We start from the raw sequence: 14,571 nt of genomic DNA on the forward strand, positions 1-14,571 counted from the left end.
CAGTTTTTGATTTTGGGTGAAATTATTTATTTAGTTTTTTTTCATTGGAAATACAAAGTGCTCTTTAATGATATTCTTGAACTGAGACATTAATTTGGAATTATAGTGAATTGAAACAAGGGCATCTTGGATTATATTAATGTGATTCATCAAACGGACTGCCGTCACATCGATATAGCAATGGCACATCAACATCTTCAGCGTTGGCTCTTATTTCGAACACCACTGGAATTTAATTAGAACTTTTTTCATTAGGATTGATGATAGGACTTTGATGATACTCTTTTGGGATTAATTCGCATTACTCTAAGTTCTTTTTAAATTTTCACTTTGTATTCTTGGAAAATATATTGTTTGTTGAAGTTTACACATGTATTTGGTTTTCGGTCTTTTTTATTACTTAGTTTAAGAGTCGTAATATTACATACATGCTATTATCCACTTCTAGATGAATGCATAGCAGCAGAGAGGGTGAACAGACCATAGAATTCCGACAAAACAAATAAAACAAACAAATAAATCATCTCGTAGAAAGGTCAAGATTTTACAAATGAACTTTTCCTTGAGATGTTTTATTTCTGTAATGGACGATTATACTAATAAAACCTCAGTTCGAAATAGTATCTGAAAAAATAAAGTACTCTACGTGTTTATTTATTTCTTGTTTATTTTTTGACGACCAACGTTGGTAGGTACCCTCTCTGCTGCTATTAATTTACCACCATACCAAGTTTGATGAATATTTTTCAACGCGTTCTCGCTGTCCTTTCTCCTCATCTGTTTCATCTTCATCTGAATCTTCGGAATTTGTTCTATGTTTCAAGTAATATTCAAGTTCTGATGGTGGTTTTTCTATTTTTGGATTTATGTTTTTTCTTTTTCTGTAATAGTTCATCAAACTTCTGTATCGATCTCCACCGCAATTTTTGCAAATCTGATATAATCCTCTAACGCCGTTGTTACATCCAACACATCTTCGTGGACCAGCATGAGGATTTTTCTTTATAAGATAATTATGTTTCTTGCAATATTCTCCACGGCATTTTTTATTACAATTGTTAGTGGTTCCTTGACGTAACCACGCACAGTTGTTCATTATATTAATGATATCTGTTTAATTAAATTTAATTTTATCATCACCCCTGTTACCCAAATATTTTATCAATGCCCACACGATATCTTGTTCTTGGGTCATGTAAATTTATTGTTATAAATCCATGCGGGGTAGCTTGCGCTCGTGAGAAGAAATTTTTGAATTTAATTATATCCATGTCACCACCACACCAAGTTTGATGAATATTTCGCAACGTGTGTGTGTCTACGCCATTAAACACAACTAAAATGTTGCAGTTGTCTCTGATCACCTTCGGAATTTGTGTATATCGTTGAGTAACATAGATCACGTCTGTATTTTTGTGTCTCCCTCGGGAAAATATTCTGGCTGGATTTGATTGTTTATCTAGCATCACATCGTCGTATACAACTAAATTATTAATAAATCCGTCTATGGAATCTACGGGTGGTGCTTCATCAATATCGGTTATAAACTCTATAACATCATTATCTTCATCCAGTAATCGCGCGTTTTCATTGAAATCTTTAAGTACATCATAACATCGTTGATCATCAACGGATGGTGCTACTAAATACAACTTATCCCATTTCAACCATCTCATTATCAGATTAAGTAATAATTGCGTCTTACCCGATCCAGATGGTCCTATGATAATCATTCTGATGGAATTCGGTAGCGCAGGATGATGCTTAACTGGCTCTCGTTGCCGAGTTGCTGAGAAATCAATTATATCCATATATATTATAACATGAATTTATATTGTTTACGCTGTAAAGTTAAAACTCCAACTATTGATTTAGCTACAGTTACAACAAAAAACAAAAAAATAGCGTACGGTGGAAAATGTTCTATGTGCTGTAGAAAGAAATTTTCATTTTTACCTAATAAGCGCGGTGGTGATATTGCTAATTTGATGTCAAAGTTTCCAGGTGCTCCATGGGCTAAATACAGCGGAGAAAAACATCTACCAGGATATAATTATTGCGGTCCTGGTACTCGACTCGATATCAGGCTCGATAATCAAGATCAACCAAAACCAGGCGAGGAACCAATAAATGCTATTGATCGAGCTTGTCATGCTCATGATGTAGCTTATAAAAGTCAAAATCTACAAGATAGGCATATTGCAGATGTAAAATTAATTCATTCATTAAATTCTATAAAAAATAAAAATATTAGAGAATCATTAGCTAATTGGTTAGTAAGATCCTCGATGAAAGGTAAATTAGCGATTGGGGCTGGTAATTAATAATGGAATCAATTTATTATTCACCGAGAGGATACTGGAGAGGCAAAGCAGCAATTGGTAAACTCGCTGATGCAGCGGCGGTTAAACATTCTACTGCTAAAACGTGGTTGTCCAGGCAGGCAATATGGCAAATTTATCTACCACGTCCTAAACAAATTCAGTACTCGTATTTCGATGTCAGTGTTCCTAATGAAGTTCATCAAGCTGATATTCTGTTTTTACCGCATGATACTGTGCGTGGAAAAACGTACAAATACGCGCTAACCGTAGTTGATGTTGCAAGTAGATATAAAGAAGCAGAGCCGCTATCAGCGAAAACATCATCTGAAGTAGCCGATGCGTTTGAACGAATTTATCAACGAGAACTCGGACCACAAGGTGGTCTACGATGGCCACAGCTACTACAGGTTGATCCTGGCAAGGAATTTCTTGGTCCAGTATCATCGTTGATGAAACAACATAATACCAAAATACGACGAGGTCATACTGCAATTCACCGTGATCAAGCAATTGTTGAGCGATTTAATCGAACACTTGCTGAACGGTTATTTGGATATCAATACGCGAGGGAATTTATTCAGGATAAAAGATCTCGCGAATGGGTTGCAAGATTACCAATCGTGATAGCTGCATTAAATAATGAAATCACACGAACAACCAACATGAAACCCATTAGCGCGGTCACAAAAAAAAATATACCAACACAACGAAAAGATGTTGGAAAACAAAAAATATTAGGTGATGTCACAGTCAGATATTTATATGAGCCTGGTGAACTTGAAGGTGGTAAAGCGAGAGCAACTGATCCTATTTGGAGTGTTACCACACACAAAATATCTGCCGTGACAAGATCCACTGGAAGAAACGTAGGCGTTTCCAGACCTGCAATCTACAGATTAGATTCGGCCGCTCCTCAACGTGGATTTACACGTGAACAACTACAAATAATTCCCGCGGATACACAACTACCACCGCGATCACTCCGGTGATTTCGATCACTTAACTAGCGCCTCTACGTCGATTACACTCAAGACAGGTTAACATGGTATTTTCTCGTGTATGACCGCGACTATTATCTTTTCTATCTACGGTAAATTGTCTTGAATCATTACTCGAATATCGCCATAACATTATACAATTACAACTGGTGCAATGATTGTTCTGCTGCTGTTTTAACTCAATAATAAATTCAACATCAAGATCAAAGTCACGTTTATTTTTTTTGTCAGATTGTTTGTATCCGATTAATTTTTTTCTTATTATATCATCATCGATGATGTTAAATTTATCAACGATTTCAGGAATTATGATTCTACGTAATTGAGATATATTTCTGACCCTCGATACCGCCAAATAAACTAAATTTGACCACTCGATGCGATCGTCTACAATCCAAACTCGTGTATCAGAAATAGTTAATCCCTGAGACGAGTGGATCGTCATAGCGTATCCCAACACCCATGGAGATTTGTCAGCGTTTATTGCATCTTCGACCACACTGATATCAACGGCGACAATATCATTTAATACGAGAATCTGTTTCCTTGACTCTGTCAAGGGTCCTGGAATATCAACATTAATATTCTGTTTTCGTGTATCTGATGGTCTATAACACAACGGAACAGGTAATTCTGAATATTGTTCTTTATGTAGTTGAAATAACTGTTGTTGTAAAGCGTCTCTGATTATTTTTCTACTTGCTACGATCAAATCGGTGGGTCTCCATGAGTTCAAAAAATCACTCATTGATGTCTCTGAGATCACTCCACGTATTATTTCACACTGAATTTTGTTTGATTGTAATCTGATTAATTTTTTAAACTCCTTCAAATTTGCATCAAGAGCTCTATGATCATCATCTATTTCTTCGTAATAATCAACGAAATTTTTTAACCAATCATGTGGAGATGGTCCAACAAAGGGCGGCGGTTGACCATGATCGCCACACATTATTATGGCGGTATTTTTCGTCAACAACCAATCAAGAAACATTTTTAATGTATCCAATGACACCGTGCATATCTCATCCCAAATAATTATTTTAGGTATATATTTTTCTCCCATTCGCTCAGGAGTCCATGTATCTCCGCGCCATCGGAAGAAACTATGATACGTACACGATAGTACTTGCCGCTGTTTCATCTCACGTGCAAGTCTATGTGTGGGTGTCAGCACGATTATATCTGAATTTCTAAAAACATTAATCGTTCGAGTTGTTTTGCCGCATCCACCAGGTCCATTGAGATATACTGTCTTATATCTGGTTATTGGATCACTCAACGATGGTGCCTTCGACATTTCTGATATTTTATTACCCTCACGATAAAAATCTCTCACTGGAACATCTGCTGATTCTACATAATTGTGTAATAGTTCCTCTTTTATTCTCCACGAACCCCATCGTTCATCATTACTTGTAAATTTCATAACAGATTCTAAATATTTACTTGAAATATAAAACGAATCTGTTGCGACTCTGACTGCGGTCTCAGGAAATCTATTAATCATCGATAATAAATTTATAGAAACATAAGCCAACATGGAAGATCTTAGATGTGTATACTGTGGGGAGATATCATTTATGTAACTAACGATCGTACCTAATTTTGTTCCGTCGGATAAATAAACACTCTCTCGATTTACAAACGTATTTTTCGCTGTTGTATCAGCGATTATAAAATCGTACTCGGCATCATCTAGAATTAATCGTGCGTGATGTCTTTTATAATCATATGCACCACCTTGAGTAAATTTACCTATAATTTTTCTACCGAGATCTTTTGCGGTTTTGAGTTTATTAGGAATATCATCTTCGGAAATATCCTTAAACTCGCTGATAACTTCAGAATCTGACATGGGCAACCAAACTTTGGTCTGTGCATGATATGATATAATTGCCTCACTGACCACCAACGATGTCAGTATCGCACAATCTAGCATATATCGCAACAAAACTATAGGTGCCCAACGTTTTTCACAAAAATGTCTGCCAAACCAAACATAACAAATCTTGTGAAGATTTTCGTTAAACTCGAACGACTCAATACAGGCGAATCCAGTCAGATCAAAATCAGGTAATGGTCCATTAATTGCCACTCGCGTCATCTCGTTTGTAGGGTGACCAAATCTTTCAAAGTACGTAGAACAATCTCCGTATCCCAGAAAACTTCCTGGATAACATGCAACCATATCAACCGAAATAACATCATTGTAATTGCATTTGGTATTCCATAATCCGCCATGTCCATATTCGACGCAACTTGCGCGTACGTCCTCGAGTAAATCAAATCGTGTTGGTTTCCATGAATTTCGTTCTCTGGCGAAATGAGCCGCAACAGATGGAACGGTAAAACAATTAGTTAGTAATTTGTCAGTATTTTCCGCGTGCTTGCACTGTAAAAACGTCGCAAGATTTTTCATCTCGTCATGGAGGGATTCTGTGCGATATATTTCACCGTTTGGTTTGACAAACTGATCAAATTCACCCTCCTCATTACTTTTAAATAACCATACCGATACAGGATCGGTTTTACTTATTTCGTTGATAAAATCAAACATACTATCTGCCACAGAATTATCTGCCACAGAATTATCTGTGGGGTAAAATCTAACAGTTCGATCACGTGGAAATATTGTTACTGCGTTAGTCCATGCGTGCGCGTTATGATCGATAATATTTATTGGAGCTCCTTTCGATTTATATTTCGACTGGTACAGTACTTCTCCCGTTATTGTCGCTACGGTTATTGGAAATTTTAATATTTTTCCTAACTCAGCAACATCTTTTATTGTAGCACCGGTATCCTTAACTGAATCAGCCCACGAGTTTATTTTTTCACGCCTTAAATCGGTTAATCCATTTCCACGCATCGCGTTTGTAAAGTGTTCTATTACCCGTTCAGCCACACAATTTAACCTTGAAAATTTCATCGGCGCTAGTTTATCAACGTTGGGTTTTTTATTTATCTCATAGATTCCATAAATAACTGCTGTTACAGGATATGCTCGCTCATAATACGGTTTATCAATACCAGTCAATAGACCCGGTCTGGAATTTTTACTTAATATGATAGTTTTATTATTACCAAGGACAGGATCATATTTGTCACGGATAATCCAACTATCCGTTTCTGTTAATACAATAAATTTTACTCTGAAGAAATATTTTTGATTGCCCTCGTATTCAGCGATGTAGTTAATGATAGTTGCCGCTCGTTTGTCATTCATTGTAGCGTCCTTGACAGTGTTGCGCATAATCTTGAACGTTGACCATGTATGAGATGCACCATCCGTGTAAAATTCTTTCTTAGCGTCGTGAATTTTCGAGATCAAACTTTTATTTTTCGGATCAACCAGATCTCGTACTGGCAAGTCAGAAGATAATCTGTCAAGGTTGAATTTATACTTAACAGGCCTAGTTTGGGATAATCTCTCAAACTCGTTCATATAATTAAAACAAATATTTAAATAAAGAAAATTATATATATATATATACAATGTCCCAATGCAGATGGTTGATGATCGGCTCAGTAAATCGATGCAACAAATCCTGTAGAAAGGAATTTTGTTGGATGCACTCACAAAACATACGACGAGGAAGTCTAGGACCAATACCATGTCTACGGTGTGGTATTGGAGTGCGAGGAAAGACAGAATTATGTGGGAAGTGCGGCGGGAAACGGTTCAGAGAGCTTAAAAGATATTATGACAAAAAAAATAATAGCGGTGAAAACGCTATAAAATCCGTGAGGGATTATATATCAAGATTTCAGACAAACAATGATTTAAACATATAATATTATTATAATGGAGCAAAATATATTTGTCCCACATCCTGTCATAACAAACTATGAATCAAATATTAATGGTATCATCAGACACTGCAAGTTGAAGAAACAAGTTGGTCATATTACTAATGTTGGTTATCTAATGTTCACATGCGGGGGGGAGAAGAAACATTATCTATGTCATAGATTTACGTATGAATGTTTCTTCGGAGTGATCAATGATGGTCTTGTTATTGATCATATTGACGGGGATACTCAAAACAATAATTTATCCAATTTACAAGCTATCTCTCACAGCGAGAATAATACACGTGGAAATACAGGAAGATGTAAGACAATCGGAAAGAGGGCGGTAATTTCCTCAAACATAGAAACTGGCAAAGAAATTATGTTTCGTTCAATATCTTCTGCTGCAAAATATTTTGATATTCACCCGCATTCAGTACAAAAAGTAGCAGAAAATATGTATAAAACCACCTTCTCGAAAAAATATAAGCAGAAAATTATCTTTAAGTATCAATAACTATCATCACCACATTATTAACTATCATCACCACATTATTAACTATCATCACCACATTATTAACTATCATCACCACATTGAATTAATTTTTTTAATTTATGTCACAGTAGGTCCTCCATACACTACTGAATTTTTGATTATATAAGGGGAGATTACTTTGTAATATATAGTTTTCTTCGTAGATGGTTGTTTTTTTATGATCGTAATTAGTCAGTTTAACTAATTACATCGTAACTAATTACATCGTAATTAATTACTCGTAGAAGTATTATTTATGTTTTTTAAATATTTCCCCATCATACAACATTACGAGAGATCATGATAATGTTATTGATCCGTAGGAAGCTGTGTGTGAAACAGAAACCGTTTGTCATTGTAATCGACCTGCAGTTGTGTGTTCATGCCACTGTTATTATTGATTCTCAGTCTACTTGGGAAACCCGCTACAAATACAGAAACTATTATTCAGAAACTGTTATAAATACAGAAACTGTTATTATTCAGAAACCGCTACAAATACAGAAACTGTTATTATTCAGAAACCGCTACAAATACAGAAACTGTTATAAATACAGAAACTGTTATTATTCAGAAACCGCTACAAATACAGAAACTGTTAAATACAGAAACTGTTATTATTCAGAAACCGCTGTTTAGTGTAAATATTGGTTCCTTAGCTATATAGCTAGCTATATATTAACTTCCGAAACATATGTTCGTAACAATGTTTGATAGCTCGATCAGTATGGTATTGGACTGTGACGCTCGCGGTCCAGGATTGAATCCCCATGGCTGACAATTTGTCGGTGGTGTACGCATAATTGCGATTTTTATAATAGTGGGGGGAACCGCAAAACCCCCCCCGCTCAGCAAAATTCCCAACCACAATATTGACTTGTGGTTGATACATATTTTCGTATCACCCACTGGATTAATTATTGTGGGTGGGATTTTGCTGAGCGTACATGTTTGTACTGTCCTTAGTTAGTGCCGTTTCATTCATAATCTGAGCTCGCTAATACACTCGATAGGGGCTCTTCATTCATTGTATATAACCATTTCATTGTATATATGTTATATGTATATCCGATAAACTTGGTAGATTGCGGTGGCAAGCTACGAGTTTAATGAGGATTGTGCTGTCCTTGTGCCGTCCTTAGTTAGTTATATGTTATGTGTATATCCTATAAACTTGGTAGATTGCGGTGGCAAGCTACGAGTTTAATGAGGACTGTGCTGTCCTTGTGCCGTACTTAGTTAGTTATATGTATATCCGATAAACTTGGTAGATTGCGGTGGCAAGCTACGAGTTTAATGAGGATTGTGATGTCCTTAGTTAGTTATATGTATATCCGATAAACTTGGTAGATTGCGGTGGCAAGCTACGAGTTTAATGAGGATTGTGATGTCCTTAGTTAGTTATATGTTATATGTATATCCTCTAAACTTGGTAGATTGCGGTGGCAAGCTACGAGTTTAATGAGGATTGTGCTGTCCTTGTGCCGTCCTTAGTTAGTTATATGTTATGTGTATATCCTCTAAACTTGGTAGATTGCGGTGGCAAGCTACGAGTTTAATGAGGATTGTGCTGTCCTCCCTCTTGGGCCTCTAGACCGTTGTTTGGCGGGTTAGGGGCTCTCGTAGAGGGAATATTTGCCTAATGAACTTGGTAGATTGCGGTGGCAAGCTACGAGTTCTTGGTTGTGCTGTCCCTGAAACATCCCGACGAACTCGCTAATACACTCGATAGGTGTTCTAGGGATATTTTTTTTATTTTAAAGATTCATATATTATATAATGAACCATGAAAATATCAATGATGTAATTGTCGCTATTAAAAAATTGAAAAAAGATGGAATTAATATATCTGATGAACTTAATCCTGAAAAAATAGTTTCTGACTTTGAGATTTTACAAGAACGTAAAACCATGGGGACACACACACTATCATCTGAATACAGGCTCATGAAACGGATTCAATCGGCAATGTTTCAGTCGCTAGCTACCGTAGAAGATGATCATGTGAAGGAGTTCGTTCCTCTTTCTACCGCCGTAGAAAGAATTAAGTCGTTATTATCCCACGAGTATGAGGCAAAGAAAACGATTAGTACCCGTATAAGACTATTAAGAAAAATTATGTTAGAAGGTAACTTCGTTACTGGTGAAACGATCCAAGGTAACTTCGTTACTGGTGAAACGGTCCAGAGTAACCTCGTTACTGGTGAAACGATCCAGAGTAACCTCGTTACTGGTGATAATGAAAATGAAAGTTTTGGTAACTGGGGTCCATGTCAACGCTGACCACGTGTATTGGTAGTCAAAATCAAGAAAGTTCTAACCTTGTCAAATTGTTCCTAATAAATTTTATTTATTATAAATTTTATTTATTATAAATTTTATTTATTATAAATTTTATTTATTAATAATATTATTTTTACTGAGGATTTATTTTTTTTTTTTACTAAAATCAAGAAAAATGCACGAATTACTTGATTCTGACGGGGTAGTTGGTAGTCAAAATCAAAGAAAAATGCACGAATTACTTGATTTCTGACGGGGTAGTTGGTAGTCAAAATCAGGAAAATTGAGCAATTTCGTTGTATTTTAGTAAAAAAAAATAAAAATCTCAGTAAAAATAATATTATTAATAAATAAAATTAATTTATAATAAATAAAATTTATTAGGAACAATTTGACAAGGTTAGAACTTTCTTGATTTTGACGGGGTAGTTGGTAGTCAAAATCAAGTAATTCGTGCATTTTTATGTTTCTGAGGGGGTAGTTGGTAGTCAAAATCAAGTAATTCGTGCATTTTTATGTTTCTGACGGGGTAGTTGGTAGTCAAAATCAAGTAATTTGTACAATTTCAGTAAAAATCAGGAAAATTAATAAATATTATTTTTTTTGTGATAGAAATTTTAATTTTACTTTCATCGACTAGCTTTTTTAGTTGCCTGGGCCGATTAATTTGTACCAAACACAAATTTGTGCTAGTAATAATAAAATATTTTTTTAAGTTGATCGAATTTGAGTCTGATCTCTGTTACAAATGTTCTTCTAACTGTTAAGAAATCCTCGCGTGTAAAAACCCTCCATTACATGAAGATCTACGACAAAAGTCCTTAGACAGAAATCCTTACGACGGAAGTCCTTAGGACAGAAATCCTTAAGACAAAAGTCTTAGGACAGAAATCCTTAAGACAAAAGTCTTAGGACTTTACATACAGATTTATTACAAGCTCTTCTTCACGTATGTCAATTAAGCGATTAAGGTGGTCTGTGAGTTTAAAATTGATTCGCGTTAACATATTATTGTGACACCGCAGATACACAGGATTAGTTGGTTCTTGCACGATTAAATTTCCAGGGGGAACTTGTGGTGTGAACGTGTACAGGATGTATCCTTGTTGAGCCTGATTTGATCTTCCGAGATCTATTTGATAGCTGCCATCGATTACGTCACAAACCAGATTGACCGCGACCGTCGGTGTTATATTAACGATCCCCGGGGATACGTGTCTTCCGCCGCCGTGTGGATCATTATCATGTCTAAGAACGGTTGGAGGCGGAATTAATTTTCTCCATGCATCGAGTAGTTTAGGAAAAAACTCATCAATGACATCATTGATAGATTTTCTTAACTCGGTTACACTATACCCGGGAAATTTATAATTTGGTACATCGGCTTCTGTTAATTTATATTTTTCTAACCATTTATATGCATCAGGATTTTTAGGTGATTCTAAAAGACTAAGCATCGCCTGAACTATTCGGTTATTAAAATATTCCATATCTGATATAAGCTGATTTAATATTTCCACACGCGTGATGATTTTTTCACGCGATGACGCTGATATGTCAAAAATATGTTCGTTAAAATATTGATTTAGTTGATCTAGTTGTTTTTTACACTCTTGATTGATTTCCTGAAAATATTTAATAATCGTATCTCGATAAAAACCCCTAAAATGTCCTGTTTCTCCCGGATTTTTAAAAAACCATGCCTCAATTTCACCGAAGAAGGCAAAATTGTGAAGCATTGATTTATTTTTTATAATACGTAGTTGTTCCCCGTATGATGGATTAATTTCATGATATGATTGTCTATCCGTGACATAATCAGACTTTTTCGGTTCTGGTGGTATCGGTGTTATCGGTGGTGATATTTCAGGCCATCCTAGCACTGATCTGATTGAAGATTGATAAATATCAACGGCATAATCAGGCGAGTTTATTTCAACCGTCGAGGACAGGGTGGGTTCATGAACATTAATTGATATTTTTGATTCTTTTCCTGTTATTGATTTTATTCTACGCGCAAATTCCTCACTGATCTCTTCAATCTCATAACTGCCAGTTGGTATTCCAACAACAACCCAGTCAGGTGTTCCATCGGGTTTGTTCTTGTTAGTAAATACAAGCGAATTATTTGCTGGTGTACCATTAAATGATTTTGATCTGATATTTGGCCAGCTGTAATATACTCGTAATTGTGCTAGTGCTATTTCTTTTACTGGAATTGCAGTAGGAAAATTAACACTAAATTCAGGATTAATTGAACTTACCGAGATCATTGTTATCTTGGGCGGAGTTGTGTTGGTCACGATCTGCTGAAGTAATTCTGTCATTATTGATACTTGTATCTTTAATACCTTCGTCGTATATTTTGGTTATCATTGAAAATTCGAAATCAGATATAATTCCATCACTGAGACTCGCTGATAACAACGAGGATAATTTCGAGTATGCTACCGTCGCTGTATGTAATTTTATTTTGTAATCGGATAATTTTTCGTTCGTACAAGTACATATTTTTTTTGTGATGATACCAAGCACACCTGCAATCGTTGTTGCTGCTGAAATACAGATAGTTACAGCTACTGGTGCCATCGTTGTCAACGCTGATAATATTACACCGGTTCCAGCAACAACAGCGGATACTAAATAAACAATCACATCAACGATAACCAATCGTCGTCGATATTTTTTTACTTTTACTGTATATTGATCGACTTGATCTTTTAGCGCAGCCTGCCATTCACGCGCTTGATTGTATCTGTATTGTGCACCGTCCATATATATTTTTATGCAGTAACCAATTGAGGTGTTTCAGCTACAAATTCCAAACACCACCAGAAGGATGTTGCGGTTAATTTCTTATCAGCTGCTTCCAGAATAAATATTTCTTCGGTTCCGCTATTTAATACAACAGATACAACCCCGGAAAACCTGTCTGTGGAATGACGCCATGGAAACGTTGTAAATATTTCAAATTTTGCAGCACTAAACACAGATAGCCTGTACACGCCAGTGACTGTTGCGGTATATTTGATGGTATTATTTTGCTGCGACCATGTTGCAAATCCCGATGATACCGTGTATACGATGTTTGTAATATGCCCGGGAGTTATTCCAGCTGGAATTTTAATCAAATTTGTTTTGCTGACAATCTCAGGAATTCCCGCTACGACGTCTTGCTGTGTTTGTTTGATCGTGTCTAGGTTATTTTTGATATCAACGAGTTTCATGTCAATGGCGCGTGGAGTACCGAAGAATTTATCTATGGTATCATCGGTTTTTTGAAAATTTCTTCGAAATCTTCCAAAAGCTCCTGCGTGAACGTCATACTCAGCCCGTAACGTGGATAATTTACTGTCTACGGTGCCATAGTTGACATCGACGTATTTTTTTGTTGCTGCGTCTTCGTCAGATGTTGGATCTTTTAAAACTACTATTTTGTTCCCGTTCATGCTAAGTTCACCCATCATTGTGTCACCGGTGTTTCTCACGCGATTAGCAACACTTTTTGCAATTTCATCTCTGATGGTTTTAAGTGACATACTTGAATCTCTGATTTTGCCGCTATCAGTAAACACGGGAATATTATCTGTAACTGCACCAAGTACTCGCCGGACTATATCATTCCATTTGATATTGCTGGTTTTTAGTTTACCATATCGATCTTGAAAAATAACAACCTCATCTGGATCAACTCCAGCAAGGTTCATGATATCAGCGAGGTCATCTTTAGTCGCATACTTTGACAGATCAACGTCGGATTTTATTTTCTTACTAGCAGAAGATCTTCCGTAGATGTCAACCATTATAATAAGATTCGTTGTTTAAAACGCCTTACGCGCAACAAATCGGTTGCTTGTATAATCGTGCACGACTTTATGTGGCGGCTTGGATGATTTTGATATAGCGTCGAGTACATTAATTACTTCACGGCCGCATATTGGCGGATCTGTCATTGTTTGTGTGGGTAGCGTTGAATACCAAACTTTGTAACCAGAGGTTGTTGCGTGGAGTGGTGCGACATACTTGATAAATTCAACAGGTGGAGCTAACCCGTACGAATCAAAATAAACAATTCCACGCGGATCAATCGCGTATGATACCCAATGAGTACCAGGTCCAGAACGTTTGTCAAGATTAATAATACCTGTTTCTAGTTTTGTTGGTTGTTTCGGTAATTGATCTCGCATAAAAACACCTCTAAAGGCAGATATTTTTAATTTTTTAGCAGCATCAAGTAAATCAAAATTTGATGCTGGAACGTCTAACGAAATGACCCTGGAAGCCTTAGGCCTCTCCTCCAACGAGATCCCGGTAATCTTAGACCGCGTCCCTTTTTTTTGTATCCCTTTCCTGTTGCTTTCTTTAGTGCCATTCCAGCGGCTGTTCCAACAGCACCTAACGCGGCTGCTTTTGCTACGGCTGGAGCAGCCGCAGCTATTAATGCCGGAATGGCCGCAAGAAGTGGAAATATACCGCCCGTTTTAACCATGTCTTTGATGGCGCTCGGGGAGAGATGGAATTGAACTCCAGTTTTTGATTCTAGGGCTTTATTGAAATGTTTAATCTGATTATTTGTCAACGATAATTTGTTTGGACCACCACTAATATGATCTCGTTTTAGTGATATTTTAGTTCC

The sequence above is a fragment of the Sinohyriopsis cumingii genome, chromosome 14 (genome assembly GCF_028554795.1).
Source record: "Sinohyriopsis cumingii isolate HCF-2022 chromosome 14, ASM2855479v2, whole genome shotgun sequence".
Lineage (NCBI taxonomy): Eukaryota > Metazoa > Mollusca > Bivalvia > Unionida > Unionidae > Sinohyriopsis > Sinohyriopsis cumingii.